General features: G+C 36.6%; 1 pseudogene; it reads left to right on the top strand.

Annotated features, from left to right (window-relative positions):
* The first annotated feature begins 1,574 nt into the window (after nt 1-1,574).
* The window catches only part of LOC132669658 (elongation factor 1-alpha 1-like), a 32,117-nt pseudogene continuing 16,342 nt past the window's right edge, over nt 1,575-17,349 (top strand).

Consider the following 17,349-nt stretch of genomic DNA (forward strand, 5'->3'; position numbering starts at 1 on the left):
CTCACTTTAAAAAAAGAGGCAAAGACAATGGGCTTATAACCACATTCTTTAAAAGCATTTGGACATGTAAAATGATGGGATGGTCTATTAAAGACCCAGGCACTGTACCAGCAGCAAATTCTCTGAACTATATTCCAAACTATAATGCTAATTTTCCTATCACCAAAACAAACATATGGGTCTTGGAACCAAAGGTTGGAAGTGGGAGAATCTCCTGTTAGTATTAGACCTAGTGTTGAACGACCCACTTGAGAATGTTTGCTTCCTTTGCCCTGTAACATTGGTGTTTAGTTCTCAATCTCTAGTGATGGGATGTTTCCAGCAGCACATGGAGCTCTTACCTTGGTTTGCTGCTGCAAGGGAAGGAAAGGGAATGGATAGGTCCTGTAGATTGCCCCATAATTCTCTTTCCAAGTGGTAAAATTTAATGGAAGATAATAGCAAATCTGTACAGGAGTGCCATAAAGCACCCAGATCCTTCCATGATAAGAGCTTGGTCAGAGAACCCTAACCAAGAGATGTGATGGCTGAAAGCAAAGGGCACACAGAACTGTTCATAAAAGAAGGAAATCGTGACCAATTATTGCCTCTAAACCACCTTCAGAGATAAAAACCATGGCTCTTATCCATGCTTCTTTTTTTCTTCTATATTTTATGCAATTAAAAATGTTAACTTATTTTTGTCTTTTTTTATATCTCCCTTCCCCCACTATCTTGTATAGCTATGGTAGGCGGTGGTGAAACTTCCAATCTAGTCCACACATTACAGCTGCACCTGTGACAGAACTAAAGGTACTTTTGGCAACACCAAAAATTGTGAGTTTTACTCCTCTTGGGAAGGAAGGAAGAGTGCTTGTGGTAGTATAAGAGATTTTTGTATCATGCTAATAAAACACCTTTTTTTTTTCAGTTTAAGTGTTTCTACTATAACTGGTCGACGTGTTCCTAGAAACCCCACATCCTGGAAAATCGCTTATAAATGACTATAGAGCTTACCAGAAAAAGTAGATCAAGGCAAACATTTGAGGGTTGAGTTTGCTGATCTATGCAGACACAGGCAAACTATACAAAGAGGAGGCAGAATCACACAGTGAGCCCCTGTTGGGCAGAGCACATGCCCAGAATAAAACAGGAAGGAGAATGTGAATGGGCACCACGTATAATACTGTGCTCCTCCACAGCTTTCTGTGTTCACCTGTGTTCACTAGTTGTTACTTGAGGGGACAAAATATTTGTGTACTGAGAAAAATCATAAATGGACCAACACAACGTCAGTGTTATATTGACATCATTCCCTTGTCAACAAATCTTGTAAGACACACACATTATCAGAGTAGGCTGTATAAGTAAGGAAAGAAGAGTACACATTCATTTGAGGTAACCAAAAGGAGGGACTATAGTGAACATTTGTCACTGTGGTTGTCCTGTATACCAACGCCATTCTTAAATTTGGGGAATTCCATCATAGAAGCTGAAAATGTCAGAAATTCACTTCCTGGCTTCTCTTTTACCTCGACTTGGGCACCTAACCGAGGCTCACCGGTTTACAGACCCATAGGAGTTTTTAAACCAAAATGATTGATGCAAAGAAGCAGAGGCCAGGAGAAAGTCTTCCAGGTGATGATGACAGCAATTGCAATAAGATCAGGTCACCTGGAGTGGGCATCAGGGACAGAGGTCAAAGTGGCAGCTTCCAGTGCCTGTTCCCAGATGTGTTTCCAGGGCAAGCTGCAAACAGGGTCCAATGCTTGTGCCTGCAGCATAGACACCTTCACTGCTTCTATTATGGTGTCATTTTGGACCTTGTTTCTGACTGTCTAGACTTAACTCTGATTCTTTTGCTTTCTGGGTGATTTTTTTAGCTACTGCATGTCCTTTAATGAAATTCTTTACCTGCTTAACTCAGAGAGCGTAACTTCTGTAGCTTGTAACCAAGAGCCCTGACAGTCACAGTCAACTAGACTGTGAACAACTTAAGAAGAAGGACTCTGCCTCTTATCACAGAATCCAGAATGCATAACCCTGGACCTGGAAGGCAGGAAGTGCTAAATAAATGCTGCTTGTTGTGCGAATAAATGAAGAGATGTGGTTGTGAGAAATATATTTGCCTGAAAAATGAGATCCAAGTAATTAAAATAATAACAAATATATTAAAACTAGAACAGCATTAAGATGCTAATATGATCTTAATAGTAAATATTATAATTATTACAATGTAAAAATTATAAATGGGAGCAATAAATATTATAAATGGGACCACTGCCATTTTATTTTAGATAATCATTTCATGTTAGACTTGTATTAAGAAAAGAACACTTGAGGGGCACCTGGGTGGCTCAGGTGGTTAAGCACCTGACTTCGGCTCAGGTCATGATCTCACCGCTTGTGAGTTCGAGCCCCGCATCGGGCTCTGTGCTGAAAGCTCAGAGCCCGGAGCCTGCTTCCAGTTCTGTGTCTCCCTCTCTCTCTGCCCCTCTCCCACTCATGCTCTGTCTCTTTCTCTCAAAATAAATAAACATTAAAAAATGTAAAAAAAAAAAAAAAAAAGAAAGAAAAGAACACTTGATATCTATTCAGTTGTGTTTTTTTCCCCTTAGCCTGGTGCTAAGATAGTTGCCCTCATTATGCTCTCAGCTGCCTACTGTTTCCTGCTGCCAACATTGGAAATTTTTACTAATTATTCAGCCTATAACCTCCATCAACTGAAGAACAGTGACTCACTCCAAATTGTATAGCAGTTAGTGCAAAATATGGCTGGCATCGAAAGCCGTTAGTACTTCAACTCTGCCTCTGAGATTTCCAGAAAAGTAAAACAACTTTAAAAAAAAATACAGGAATTCATGATAGTAACAGAACGAAAAGAAAGTAAAGATATTATGTATAAATTATTGAGAGTTGATATTTACATGCAGGATATCCTTGTCTTTTAAGTGTAATGATTGATAATTAAGCAAATTTCATCCAATATATCTAATGGCTCCAGCAGCCCTTCTCAGTATTCCAATCAGTAAAACTTGGATGCACGTTAAGAGGCCAGCTTCTCAGATATGTAGCCCAGAAGAGATCAAGGTAAAAAGACAAGGTTAATAGGGAATGTGAATGGAGTTGGGCTACAGGATATATGCTGACCTGCTCTTTTGCTCTGCAGTCAACAGCAGATGCCTAGATAGCCATTGATTAGCTTTTTGTTTCACAAAAAGGAAGTTGTTATTATTGTTCCTGCTTTAATCTTGACAGCAGACAAATGGGAAATTATACATATTAGCAACACACTTTTCTCTAAACCTATTTCTTTCCTTTCAAAAAAAAGGGGGTAAAAGTGATGTAAAGGAGGAAACACATATATAAATACAATATTCATTTTAGGTCTGGATTCAAAATTTGAGCATCATTTTGTTCCCACCAGCCTAGGCTGAAAGGTACTTTCGTTAAGCAATTTCCCAGGCCTCGTTCCACATGTAAATGTCTTAGATTGCTATCTATCTATGAAAAATAAAGAAACAAATGCAGGAAAAGGCCTACTGTCTCTGCAAATGGCTGACGATTTTCTACTACTCTTTTCCTTTTAAAATGTTCTCATAGAGCCAATTTCCATGCATTAACCTGGGAGAGCTATTACATTTGAACAGGTTCCATGCTGGCAAACTGCATTTTGGAATCACCAAGGGTCTCCTGATGCTTTATTATCAGCTGACTAAATTAGTCTCCTTGCCTATGGTTTTACACTTGGATGGGTAGATGCATTACCTCACACTCTTGAACTCTAGGAGTGTAATAGCCTCTGAGGAATAGCCCAGGGCTCCTACTAGCAGTGAAATAGGCCTCAGGGTCCACTTATGCAGATTCTTGTACTGTGAGGATCTTCCCTGGATTTTGCTTGGTTCTTCAGATATGAAGGAATCTCAAGGAGGTGAATTAGTTTGAAATTCTTACTAGAAACCCAAGATCCCAACTCTAGCCTCTCTGTGCTTTCCTTCTAATGGTTACCACCTGCAATTGTCTTTGGAGGAACAGCTTTGGGCTACTGGAGCAGATTTGCCTGCAGGTAGAGAATCAGAAGTCCCCAGTACTTTGTATGGCCAACACCTCCCTTCTAGAAGAAGCCAACAACCAATTATTGACTTATGTGAGAGTATGAAAGTCTAGCCTCCTGGAGACAGAACAAACCTGAGGTATAATTTGTACTTCAGAGCTCCCCATAGGATCGAACCGAGGCTTGAACCCTTATTTGGCTTTTTCCTCTTCCTTGTCCTGCTTCCTCTACTCTCTACATTCTTTTCTAAGAACGCTTTTTAATACTTGTTCAGGAATCCTTGTCACAGGGCTTGCTTCTGAGGAATCTGACCCAATACACCGTATTGAGAAGTCAATACTTGCTTCTGCCTGAAGGAGAGATAGTATTGGATTTGGAAGTGAAGAGGGAGAAGTAACTCCATGTCAAGAGGGACCTGTTCTGTATCGGAATGAACAACATGAGGAAAGGACCAGGCTGGAGTCAGGGACTGGCATGATGATGTGTTGGAGTACAATGAAGGAGAATGTTATGGCTGGATTAAAATACTGTATAAGGAAAGGGAGGAGGCGTCCCTTCACTTCATCTTTACGCTCCCTGTAAGAACGAGCTTCTTAAAAACAAAATTCCCCTACCCGGAAGTCATGATTTAATTTGTTTATTTTCCTCCCAGAAAACCTGAGAGATAAAATCATAAGTATGCATGTCAAGTTTAAAGATGTGCAGAATAAATCATTTTAGGAGATAGAGAGGAGAGAATTTCTTTCTGGCCCTTAATGCAATGTGGATTGCTCTCTACAGATGCACAGAGTGGACGGGTAAAAGGAATTCTAAAGGATCTGGGTGGAGTAAAGACTGGCTCTGGTACAGTAAGACATTCCTTCCCTGCTCCAGCCAGACCAGTTTGTTCTCTAAGATTCTTTGAGAGTTACTTTTTCTGCCTCTGAGACAGTGAATCTGTGCTTCTTTCTTTTGGATGTTCCTTGGTGCCTAGACTACCACTTTGCACATAGAATGAAAACATTTTTTCCCAAATGCTGTTGGACTTGGGCAAATTAAAACTCTTTATATTTTCATCGTGTACATACCTGAGAGTGAATGGTTAAGAAAAAAAGTGAATAAAATAACAAATAAACACAGTTATTGTTTAATCCTTAGCACGACATGCAAAGACCTTCATAATAGGCCCCAAGCTGCATTTGAAGCCTTCTGCTATTCTCCTCCACATACATAATTGGTTAATCCTTTTGCTGCTGTCTTTGCCACATTTCCAACACACTATACTATTTCACACTCTCATGCTTTGTTCTGCTGCTCCTTGAAATGCCCTTGTACTTTTTCTCTGCTCGATAAACTTTGCTTATATTTCAACACCTAACTAAAATTTCACATTCTTTATGAACTTATCCTACATTTTCAGGAAGTTTATCATTTTTGCCTCTGTTTTGATCATATTTGGAATATACCTTTAATATAGTGTTTAGACTGTTACCTTTAAATGCAAACAACAAGACCATGGGATTGTGGAGAGATGTGTTTTTCATCTTTGTTTCTTCTCCCCACTGTAGTGCTTGGCATACTCCTAGCTCTCCATAAATAATCTATGGATTTTGAAATGAATTGAATAAATTTGGATTAATAAGGAAAAACCAAATTCCAAAAACTCTTGGATGATAAACTGACTTGAATTGTAGCTTAAATATAGGGTGGAACATTTTGAATTATTTGAGTAAGGGAATGAAAAACTGTTAAATGTCTGGTGAGATAATAAAACCATCACTATTTATTTGCTCTTGCCTCCAGCCTCTCCTAACACCCAACCAGACTGTGCATTGGTTTCCAGTAGCATGAGCCAAGTGAGAGAATGCACATACTGGTCACTATAATTGCGATTAGTTTAAACATTTCTTATTTTATATATTCACCAACATATTTGAGAAGAGAAGTGGTTTCCAAAGAGCCTAATGGTCAAGAACAAGGAACTTAAAATGGAGATATTTAGATTAAAATACTGACATTACCAATTACAGCCATATAACTTTGGCAAGTTATTTTTCATTAGTGAAATAACGCACTGTTTCATAAGCTGTTGTAAAGAATAGTGTTCTGACTCAAAAATTGGGTATTATAAATAGTAATATTATTGAGATTTTCTCTGACTCCCTTTCATTATGGAGTTTCTGCCAGGGTGCCCCATTCAAAATGTGCCAGCATTAAGTTTTTCCATAGGTGGTTAAGAGGAGAATGGAAATTCCAGATTGAGGGACCCACCATGTGGAGGCATAAGAGCATGTGACATGTTTAGGCAATGAGTATCATGGCTTCTCTCTGATCCCGTCCTCACCCATCTTCTCGCAGACTGAAGCACTGGCTAACCTAGGTTAGTACTCCTCAATCTCAATGTCTCTTTCAGATATTATGGGCTTTCTGGGCCTTGTTTAGCTATAAGGACAGTCTCAAGACACTGATTAGTTTTCAACTCCCCTTCTACTTTCTGCTGCATAGACCTGGCCATAGGTCCTCAGGCTCCCTGAGGCAGCAACATCCCTGCTGAATCTCTTTGTGACTTAGGTAATATCTAGGCACTTGTGACCACCATGGGATCATATGTATTTCTTTTAAAGACTATACTCTCAGTACAGAGTCTCATCTCTTCTATTTTGAATGTTGAGTATCTACAGAAATACTGCAATACATAGAATACTACAAAACATAGAATACATAATAGTACAAAACATAGCCAGGAATTTTCAAATGTGAGAGAATCTCTTGATTCAAACCACACTCTGGTAAAGTGAGTGATAGGGGCCCCAGATTTTCCCTGGAGGTTTATCTCTTTCTCAGACTCTTTTGCATTAGGAAAGAAGGTTTATCATTTCTTAAACTTTTACGTTCCTCTCTCCTTTTCATATATTTTCCATTAATATAAGGCTAAAGCTCTTGGTTGATGAGAAAACAGTCTTTCTCTCATTACCGAGGCTCTCCTTTGTTTTATGCAAAATTTGTTTTATAAAAGCACAGCAACATGGTAGGGTGGTTTCACCTACTTCTCATCATAGAATTTACTTGTGATCATGGAGGTCCATGTCATTAATTGTTTCAACTCTTCTTCAGCATGACCATCCTACACCACAGGGCTCGCACTTATCATTCCTAAAGAGGCCAACTTTACCTCCTACACTCCCCATCTTGGATCTCCAACTTCTCCTTGAGCAACATTGACAGTAACCCATCCTCCTCAGTTAATCACCCCTCTGGACACTCATTTCCTAATTTATCCTCTCTCTCTCTCTCTCTCTCTCTCTCTCTCTCTCTCTCACACACACACACACACACACACACACACACCTGCACCTTCATACAAACACAAATATCAACCACAAGGACTGACCCCCTGTATAGAATATGTTTCCCATTCTATCATAAGCATAGAGCAAGACTCACAATACTTTTTTATACATACAAAAAAATCTCTATACCGCTTGAAGTAATAATAAATGCATATTCAAGATCCATAGGGGTTATGGGGGTACATATGGAATAGTTGTATTATAACACATATGCAGCATTTCACTAAAAATTTAATCATTAGATATTTCTTTTTTGTTTGTTTATTTTTGAGAGAGAAAGAGAGCATGAGTGGGGGAGGGGCAGAGAGACAGAGGGAGACACAGAATCCAAAGCAGGCTCCAGGCTCTGACCTGTCAGTGCAGAGCCCAATGTGGGGCTTGAACTCATGAACTGTGAGATTCAGGGAGTAACAAGAGATTCAGGGAGTTTATGTCAACAAATCCCTGAGGTGACTTTTTTTTGTTGTTGTTTTTGTTTTTGTTTTTTTCCTTTCCTCTCAAATTCTACAACTTCCTCCAAATTTCCCCAATTGATTTGGTTGTTTCCACCTAGAAGTACTTCATAACATTCAATGGAAATATTCCTAAAACTGAATTTACCTTCTTCACTCAGTCAGATCTATTTATAACACTTCCATTTTCCTCAGTCATTCAGGCTTGAAAGCTGACAATAATCTTTGGCTCACATCTATTCTTGATCATATCTGATCTATCACTGGTTAGTTATTCTTCCTAAATTTCTTTCAATATGAAATCCTTTCCATATTCCCAGTTCTGGGCTGTTCAAAATCCTCAACACCTTCTGCCTGAGAATTATAAACTCTATTAATGAGCCTACCATCCTCCATTGCTAATTCTTGCTACCCATCATTGACAAATAAAGCTTCCTGAAAGATCAGTTTCTTGGATGCCATTTCTCTGTTCAAAAATCTCCAGTGGTTCCCCAGTGCCTACTTGTTGAACAAGTAAGAATAACTAGTATCATTAAATTATTCTCCTATGACTCTGATTCAAACAAGCAAGAAATGGGAGTGCACATAGTTTGGGTTTATCACAGGCACCTTGAGGTATCGATATGTTGCTAACATATTTAACTGTCTTCTAGAAGTAATTGGCCAAACAAGAAGAAAAAGAAAAAAGAGTATGGGAGGGAGAGGAAAAGGCAGAGAAAATAGAAGAAAAGAAAGAGAAAGAAGGAAGGTGGAAGAAGAAAGAAGGGATAGAAACAGAATAGATGAAAAGAAACTCACCTAAGAATAATACATAATTGCTTCTTTCCAGATTGCTTCTTCCTTTCAACATCTGGATTTCTCTTTTCATGTAAGGCTATTTTCTAATTTAAAAAAAAAAAGTTTGTTCTAAGTCCAGAAAAAAAGTAAAACTCATGAAACTAAAAAAAAAAAAAACAAAAAACAAAAAACAAACACATGATTTGCTTTGATTTTTATGCTTTCTTAGAAGATATTAAACCAAGATAGCTCTCTCTTCCACTTTTCCAATTTAGAAAAGGGAAACAGGAAAATATCTTTGTGACTTTCTCTCATAAAAGTCAGAACATCCTGTATATTTGAACCTTACATTGCTCAGATGTGGTACTTAAAATTTTTCTTAAGATTTTTTTTCTGCCACCTTTGCTTATGTGTTGATCAGTATGCCAAAGAGAATATTGAGACTGAGAAACAGTAGTCTATGTTTAAGGTGCTTTACTGGCACAAGATATAGAAAATAAACATCTTTAAAACTGTCAAGCAAGTTTCTCAATTAATGTATGCTTTTAAGAGTGAATACTGAGACCAAACTGAGAAAATGAAATTAAGGATCAAAGTATCCTTCATCCAAAAATAATTCTGTTTTAAAGAGGAAGAAATAACAAGTAATAGCTGCTTCTAATTTTAATATTGAGCTTGGTTCTTTAAGTCACCCTGTAGAAAATCCATTGGGAAGTAGACCCTAATGTGAAGGAGTTGAGTTAAGGTCTTTTAATTAAATTTAAAGATTTTTCTACCCATGGGAAAGGGCATAATTAGCTGTTTTCTAATGCATTTGACCTGAAGATGCTTGAATCAGCAGATAATTGAATGTATTAAAAGAAGTCGCAAATTCTAATTATGAGACTTAGTTGTTGAAGTAGGAGGGAAAAAAAAGTGATTCATTATTTATTCAAGAGAGTTTATACAAATGTAGAAGGGGTAGAGAAACAGGCAATTACTAACTGTCTCAGGCCGAAGACTGTGTATCTTCACAGGGTGACTCTTAGGAGGAGAACTGAGAATCAGGCAGTTCAGGACTTGAGTCTATTTTGTTATTTCCACACAAGATCTCAATCTGAATGCCAAATAAATCACCACTTATAGAGTGAAGTGCTCACAGTAGTAGAATGTACCAGCTGGACTGATGCCTGCATCACAGATTAACTCTGATATATTGGGCTTTGGTATGTTGCTGTGATGTTTCTGAGGGCACATGCATCCAAATCTATAGGCTAACAAGCTGTGCTCAGATGGAGTCCTACTGAATAAGTACTTGGGTCATATGGTGCTTACAAAATTCGAGTAAGGCATGGTCTCCTTTTAAAGGAAAACAAGTTTTATAAACTCCAAGTGGGAAATTATTTAATTATTATATTACCTAAGTATTGATTCATGTTACAGCTATGAATTTAAATATGTATTTTTACACTTACTAATTTGGGTACAATTTAAACAACAGTCTATAAAATAAATACAAGCAATGAACCAATAACAGTCAAATTAACAGAAATTAATGTGATGGATAACACTGTTTTGCTAAAAATGAATCTCCGCTCAAGACACAGGTATGGCATTGACTGCAAGGACACAGATCCTATTGAGTTTGTTATGCCTAAACTGTTGTGTGTCTTGTGGTGATTCAATTCTCCATCACTCTTCTTTATTTGAACTAATGCGAAACTGATCTTCTTCTTTCATGCCATGAAGGTATTTGGTTTTCATTGGCATCAATAAATCATTTAAGTCAACCATTTATCTCTCTTATTAGGTCATGTATAAATACTGGAGTAATACCAATCTGAATAAAACTAAAACAAACATAAATTCAGATGCTAAATATCCTGTGTAGTATGTTGCATTATTTTACTCTCTTAGCAGATCGAGAAAGTATCATTTCATTCCTCATGCATTCATGCGTTCATTTATTCAACAAATAGTGCTTGCTATGTATTAGCTACTACAAATGGTGATGAGTCTGCTGCTGACAAGGATGGCAATGGTGATGATGTTGATTGGTATTGCACAATCCTTGATCAAGAAAATAAAAAACCTTAAAATTAGATGTTCAGCGATAAACCATGTATTCAAAGCCCTATAATTTCAGGCTAGGTTAAAGTCATTAGAGAAGTGCATGAATATGGTTAAGAAGTTTGAAAATAGCAAAACACATCTCACTGGAATGAGAAATATGGCTCAAAATTAAAAATAATTATAACAGCAATAACATTGATGATGATGATGCTTTACACATGCTATTGTCTATCAGGTGCCAGTTACTGGTTCGTCTTTACCTTATTTAATCTTCACAGCAACCTAATGAGATAGTTATTATTTTCATCATTTTATAGATAGGGTAATTGACACCCAAAAGCACACAGTGAATAGTGATAAAAGTAGGATTTTAACACAGGCAAAATAATTCTAAAATGTGTTTATATTTCTGCATAAAACTGTATATGAATTGGACATTTTCCATTATTAACAAATATGAATTGAGCACATACAATATATTGGATAGCCTGGGATGCCAAGTTAAGTAGTTCACACAATAATGGTGTTTAATAAATTACACACACACACACACACACACACACACACACACACACACATCATAATAGTATGATGGTTAATTATATGTGTCACATTGACTAGGTCGCGGGGTGCCCGGATATTTGGTCAAACTATATTCTGAATGTTTCTGTGAGTTGAAGAACAGACTAAAAACTTGAAAGGCTTCCAGTTTACCCATAGGAATATTTGCTGAGTTCGACTGCTGAGGGGGAGTCTGGTTAGCTGTGCCAAGTTTTCTAGAGGAGTGAGTGAAATATTCTGCTATTGCATGGTGCTTGGCTTTCTTGAGAAATCCCACTGGTCCATCCCTAAAGACTTTCACCGTATTTGAAGGCTCATTATGCACAAAGCCAAAGAACTTGGATGAGAATCTCTGAAAGGCAGACCTACATTCCTGAAAGTCTTCAGGACTGACGGACATACTGGAAAGACTCCTAATACATATCCCATGAGGCACATGCCTAAAGAAGAAGATGAACAAGAATTAGACTGAGTCTTTCTAACCCTGCATCCAAGTTTTGACCCAGCTCAATTTCTTATTGAGTTGAGATGATCTACCCTCATCCTACCTGTGGAACACAGGAAGGGAGAAACTATCACTGGTGCAATATTACATCCCCTGCTTCTCTAGGCTCTTTATAGTACATAATGTCCAGCACATAATTTTTTTAAATTACAAATGAGAAGACACTAGGAGATATCATAGAAACAGAAGAGAAATAACATCAAAACCATCATAAATAGACCCACATATGCTCTAGATATTGCAATTAACACAAAACAACTTGAAAATAGCTATGATTCATATGTTCAAAAAAATAGGACAAAGTGCACCTAATAAATGAAAGGGTCAAGAGTCTCAACAAAAATTGGCACCCATAAAACTAATTGAGAGGATATAATGGAACTTAAAAATTTTTAAATACATATACCTGAATATAACTATATTAGAGGAGTTTAACAGCAGATAGCAGCCAGCAGGATTAGTAAAATGGAAAACATTGGGCAAATAAAATAGACACATGGGAACATGGCAAAGGCACTTAAAGTTGGAATCCCAGAAGGAAAAAAAAAAAGTGAAAGAATGAGGCAGAAACAATATTTGAAGAGACAGTCAGTGGCTATTTTCTAAACCTGATAAAAGGCATCAACCCAAGGAATTCCGGTGAGGAAAGACACAATTCAAAGGAGGAAAAACACAAAGGAAATCTCATCGAGGCATATCATAGTAACAATGCAGAATATCAAGGACGAAAAGGAAGTCCTAAGAAGTGACAGGAATTAAAACAAAAATTACTTTAAAAGTAGTAACTATAAAAATGGCAACTAAATTCTCAACAGCACTGATGCACACCAGAAACAATAGAATAACATTTCTAAGTGCTAAAAAAAAAAAAAATAGCTGCCAACTTAAAATTCTATATGCAATAAAAATTTGTTTCAAAAAATAAAGGTAAAAGAAAGCCATTTTCAGATGAAAATCCAAGATATATATATATATATATAGAGAGAGAGAGAGAGAGAGAGAGAGATAGATAGATATTTTTTTTTTTTTTTGCTAGAAGAAAGAAAAAAGAAACTAAAAGAAAATCTAAAGAGAGTTCTTCAAATAGAAAATCATCCCAGTTAAAATCTTGACAAGGTAAAAGACAAAGAAAAATATTATCAGGTCATTCTAAAGGAATGTTAACTATATAAAATTACAATGTCTTTTTCAGTTAAAACACAGGTAAAACTAAAATGCTAAATAAAAATTACTTAAAAGGCAAGAGGGAATAAATTGAGCTTAAAGGTCTTAAGGTTCAAGCAGTATCAGGATTGGGATAAAAGTAATAATTTGTTTTAGACTTTAATAAATCAAGAATGAATTATTATGTCTTGAATATGTACCAATATGATATAAAACTAGTTTGTGAATAGCAGTTAAAATGCTGATACCAACTATTTCATAATTTTAATATGACTGACAAAATATGAATGGTGATAGGTATAACAGGGCCCAGTCAGATGTCTGTTGGGCCTTAGATTATCAATTATATATTCAATTGTAGCTGAAAAGAATAAAATTTAAAGAGTTAAGGAAATTGCAATATATATCATTGGAAATTATCTCTAAACCATAAGTTGTAATGAGATATTATGATGTTTTTAGCAATCTGGGAACAAAAGCACATCTCCTTTCAACATAAAGTCAACTTTCAATACTCAACTTGCATATGCACATTGAAGGACTCATAAAGAAAGCAGAGTACTTCTGGTAGCCAGGATCCCAAATACATAATGAAAATAATAAATATAAAATTTCATGAAAGGCAGTATGCCATGATACATTTATCAGGGAAATCTGCAAGAAACAGGTGGAATCTAAAGTAGGCCCTCGAATATGAAAAATACATTTCATTTCTTGACAAACATGTGCTATGGAGAAGAGAACAAATGCATCTCCTAAATCTTTGGCTAGAAATGGAAAATGACATCTAATACTAATAATAAAGATCTAAATTTGAATATTTAACTACCTTGCTCACAGCAATATTAGTTTTTGAGAATGGAGAACTGGAAAGGATGAATCACGTGACTGAAGCTAATCTTGTTTGAAAAAGACACCTTCGTAAAGTTTCCTCTCACTTTGTATTTTGCCACAAGCAAGGGATACAAGTTGGGCAATCTACATGGATCCTTTCTCCTGAGAAGCAAGAACATGAGAGAATTGAATACCAATTTGCCCAGTTAAATGATTAAAAGAGTGAAAAAAGAAACCATGAAGAAGTCCTCAGGTATCAGAGCTGTCTTCATAAAATGGCTTTTTATTCTAATAAAATTTTGAGGGTTAATTATTGTACCTGACCTCCAAGATAAAACTAGAATTATTTTAAACAGTGATTATTAATGTTGATGATGAGTAAGAAGGCATACAATTGTACTTAGGTGTCTTTATTTCATCTAGTCTTGTCCTTAAAGCACCATCGCTATTCATTATAGATTGGTTCATGGTTCTAATATGTTGCTTTAACATGCAATTTTTTGTTGTGTAGTATAACCTTGGATTGCGAGTAACTTGTTCTGCAAGTGTTCCACAAGGCGAACAAACATTTCTAATAAATTTTAACTTGATAAATGAGCATTGTCTTGCAATACAAGTAGTACATGACACTGAATGTCACATGATCACAACTGAGCCAATGGTTCTTGAAATTTGCTTTGGTATACAAGTGTTTTGGATTACAAGCATGTTTCCATAAGGAATTAGGCTCACAAACCATGGTTTTACTGTATTTATAAAAATGGTAAATTAGAGGAAGCACGTGTTCTTACACCAGTCTCAGTTAACCATGGCTGTAACCATAGTAATTCATTTGAACCATGAATTTATTGTAGAAGTATCACTGTGCAATTGTTGACGATTTATCTAGATTGCATAAATAGTTTGTGGAGAGAAAAATGATTATATCTGTTTGCTTGGAAAACCCCAAACTATGAGGAAATATCCATTGTCCTTAATAATACAATGCCAATGCTATGGCTGGATGTACAGCATGATAATATAAGTAATAGGTGACTATCCAAGGCTGCCGTGCCTTATAGGACCGGGGAAATAAATCTAGAGGTAAGATGTATGTTGCTCAGTCATATCCTCTAGGGAACATATAACAACTCCAGCATAATTATGCAGCGAGACTTGGAGTGGCAGCTATGGAATAACTAGCACTTCCATTTTCAACATTTGGCTATCTTTAAACTCAACTTTCTCTTGCACCAAATGTCTGAGAGTCTCTACAAAAAATGTTTAGCATATTTTCAACACAGTAACTTTACAAATACTTGATAATTTTAACTAAATTATAAACTTCAGATATACTTTGTAATTCCATGAAAACAGTGTTGCTCCTGAAACAAATCCTCCGTGGCTCTGAATCCCTAATTATATCTGGTTTTGTTTTAGATCTCAACTACATTTTTAAAAAACACTTTCATCATGTTTGAAGTGAAATAATTAATGAAATTTACACAAACAGTATTCTCTGAGGCATTGGTAACCAATCACCAAGGACAGCATACGAAATGTTTCTTAGAAGTGGCATGACAGCACATCATTCTAAATTTGGTTACTCCCAGAGAGTCTAAAGGAACATTATCAAAAGATATGGCTCAATGATTATGTAGCCTCAAGTAACTGAATAATTAAGTTATGATTTAACCCAATAATATCATTGTCCTAATTTGCTATATATTGTGCAACTTTCCTTCCTACATGGAAGATATAAGGTGCATGAAACAAATCTGAAACAGTCTTCTCTAGAGCATACCCTCCCAGACCACACACCCGGAAGTCCAATTCCACCCAAATTCAGTACTTATTCTAATAAGGTGAATCCTATATGCTGACATCCCTCATTAAAAATAGTCCTATAACTAAAGATCAATAAGCACATATGACAAATTACAAGATAGCCATATAGTAATGCAGAGGTCAAATTATTAGAGTAAGTTATGGATATTTTAATATCAATACTCTTAGTTTTTTTGCTAGCCCTTGCACATTATTAAATGATCATTTTATGGCCACCATGCTAACCCTAAATGTCCTGAAAATTCTTTAAGAATTGGCCCTTAGAACTCAATCAGTGCTACCTGGAGTATCAGACAAACGTAATGTTACCAGAGAAACGGGGTTCAAATATCAGGGGAAGCAACGGCAAAACTAAGTTTATATTGAACCAATGGGCAGCTTTAATAGGGCTTAGATGTTGCTCCTACCCAAGCCCAAGATTGTCGCTAAAGTCTACCTGGGAGAGAGTTAAGGAGACCCCATTGCCAAAGCTACAGAAATGCACCCGAGAAGAGTTAGGCAGTTGCAAGAACCAAGTCAATCAATTCTTCCGACTTCCAACTGATCCTATCCTCACCCCTTAGCCAGATGCCCTTCATAGTGCTCAATCTTTAGGTGAGGGTAGCAAGAAGTTATAACTGCAAGACAGAAATAAAATTATTAATTATGAATTAAAATTCACAGCCTCACCTTCCTTCTTTCCTCCAATTAGGAAAAATCCTGGCATTGCCTATTTGGCATTTCCTTCTTCTCTGATTTTAATCACAGAGGTGAAGAAATATATTAAGAAGAATGTTAAGAATGTGAGTAATGGAGGGGAGCCTGGGTGGCTCACTCAGTTAAACACCTAACTTCAGCTCAGGTCATGATCTCACAGTTTGTGGGTCCGAGGCCCACACTGGGCTCTGTGCTGACACCTCAGAGCCTAGAGCCTGCTTCAGATTCTGTGTCTCCCTCTCTCTCTGTCCCTCCCCCATTCACAGTCTAACTCTTTCTTTCTCAAAAATAAATAAACATTAAAAAAATTTTTTTAAGAATATAAGTAATGGAAAAAGAGGTTTTGGAGAGGTTGGGCATGTTTGAGAGGTAGAGAAGAAAATAAGGAATAGGGTATGGAAATAAGCAGCACTAGGGGTAAAGGATTGGATGTTCTTTCAAGTTCTGCAAGAAAGGAAGCAAGAAGTGACCACTGGAACTGTATGAAATTACTTTTGGTCACTTGACTGTGCTTTCTTGATTGTGACACCTCACCAGGACTGGAATTTTCAGGCATAGCCCAAAGCATTAGTGAAACAATGGGTGAGAAAGATAGGAGCAGGGCCTGAATATACCCCTGATCAACAATCACAGGATTGGGTGGAGCCTATGAGAACTACTGAGGAGGAATAGATTAGCTGGGGAATAGAACAAATATAATCAAAGACAAATCCAAGATTATGACCAGTATTCAGAAATTGTTTAGTTTTACCTTTGGAGTGGGACAATAATTATACAAAAGTTTTCTACATTGTCCCCTTTTATACATCACTGAGATCGTGGTATACCTCAAAATGAATACATAGCTTAATGTAGCTTTTTCTTTGTAAAGCTATTATTGAGCCAATGGTGAATCATAATCTACTGTCAGCTCCATGAATATAAGGAACGGTCTATTTTTATCATTATCATTATATTATTATTAGCTATCCAGCACAAACTATTGTACACTATTGTGTACAAAGCTGTAACATAATAAGTGCTCAATAAGTATTTATTGAATAATCAGTAGTGTCTCAGAGTTGGAGAAAAAGATCAAATGGAAAAAACACAGCTTATTTTTCTCCTAGAAATTTTTAC

Source organism: Panthera onca, chromosome B3 (genome assembly GCF_046562875.1).
Source record: "Panthera onca isolate mPanOnc1 chromosome B3, mPanOnc1 haplotype 2, whole genome shotgun sequence".
Classification (NCBI taxonomy): domain Eukaryota; kingdom Metazoa; phylum Chordata; class Mammalia; order Carnivora; family Felidae; genus Panthera; species Panthera onca.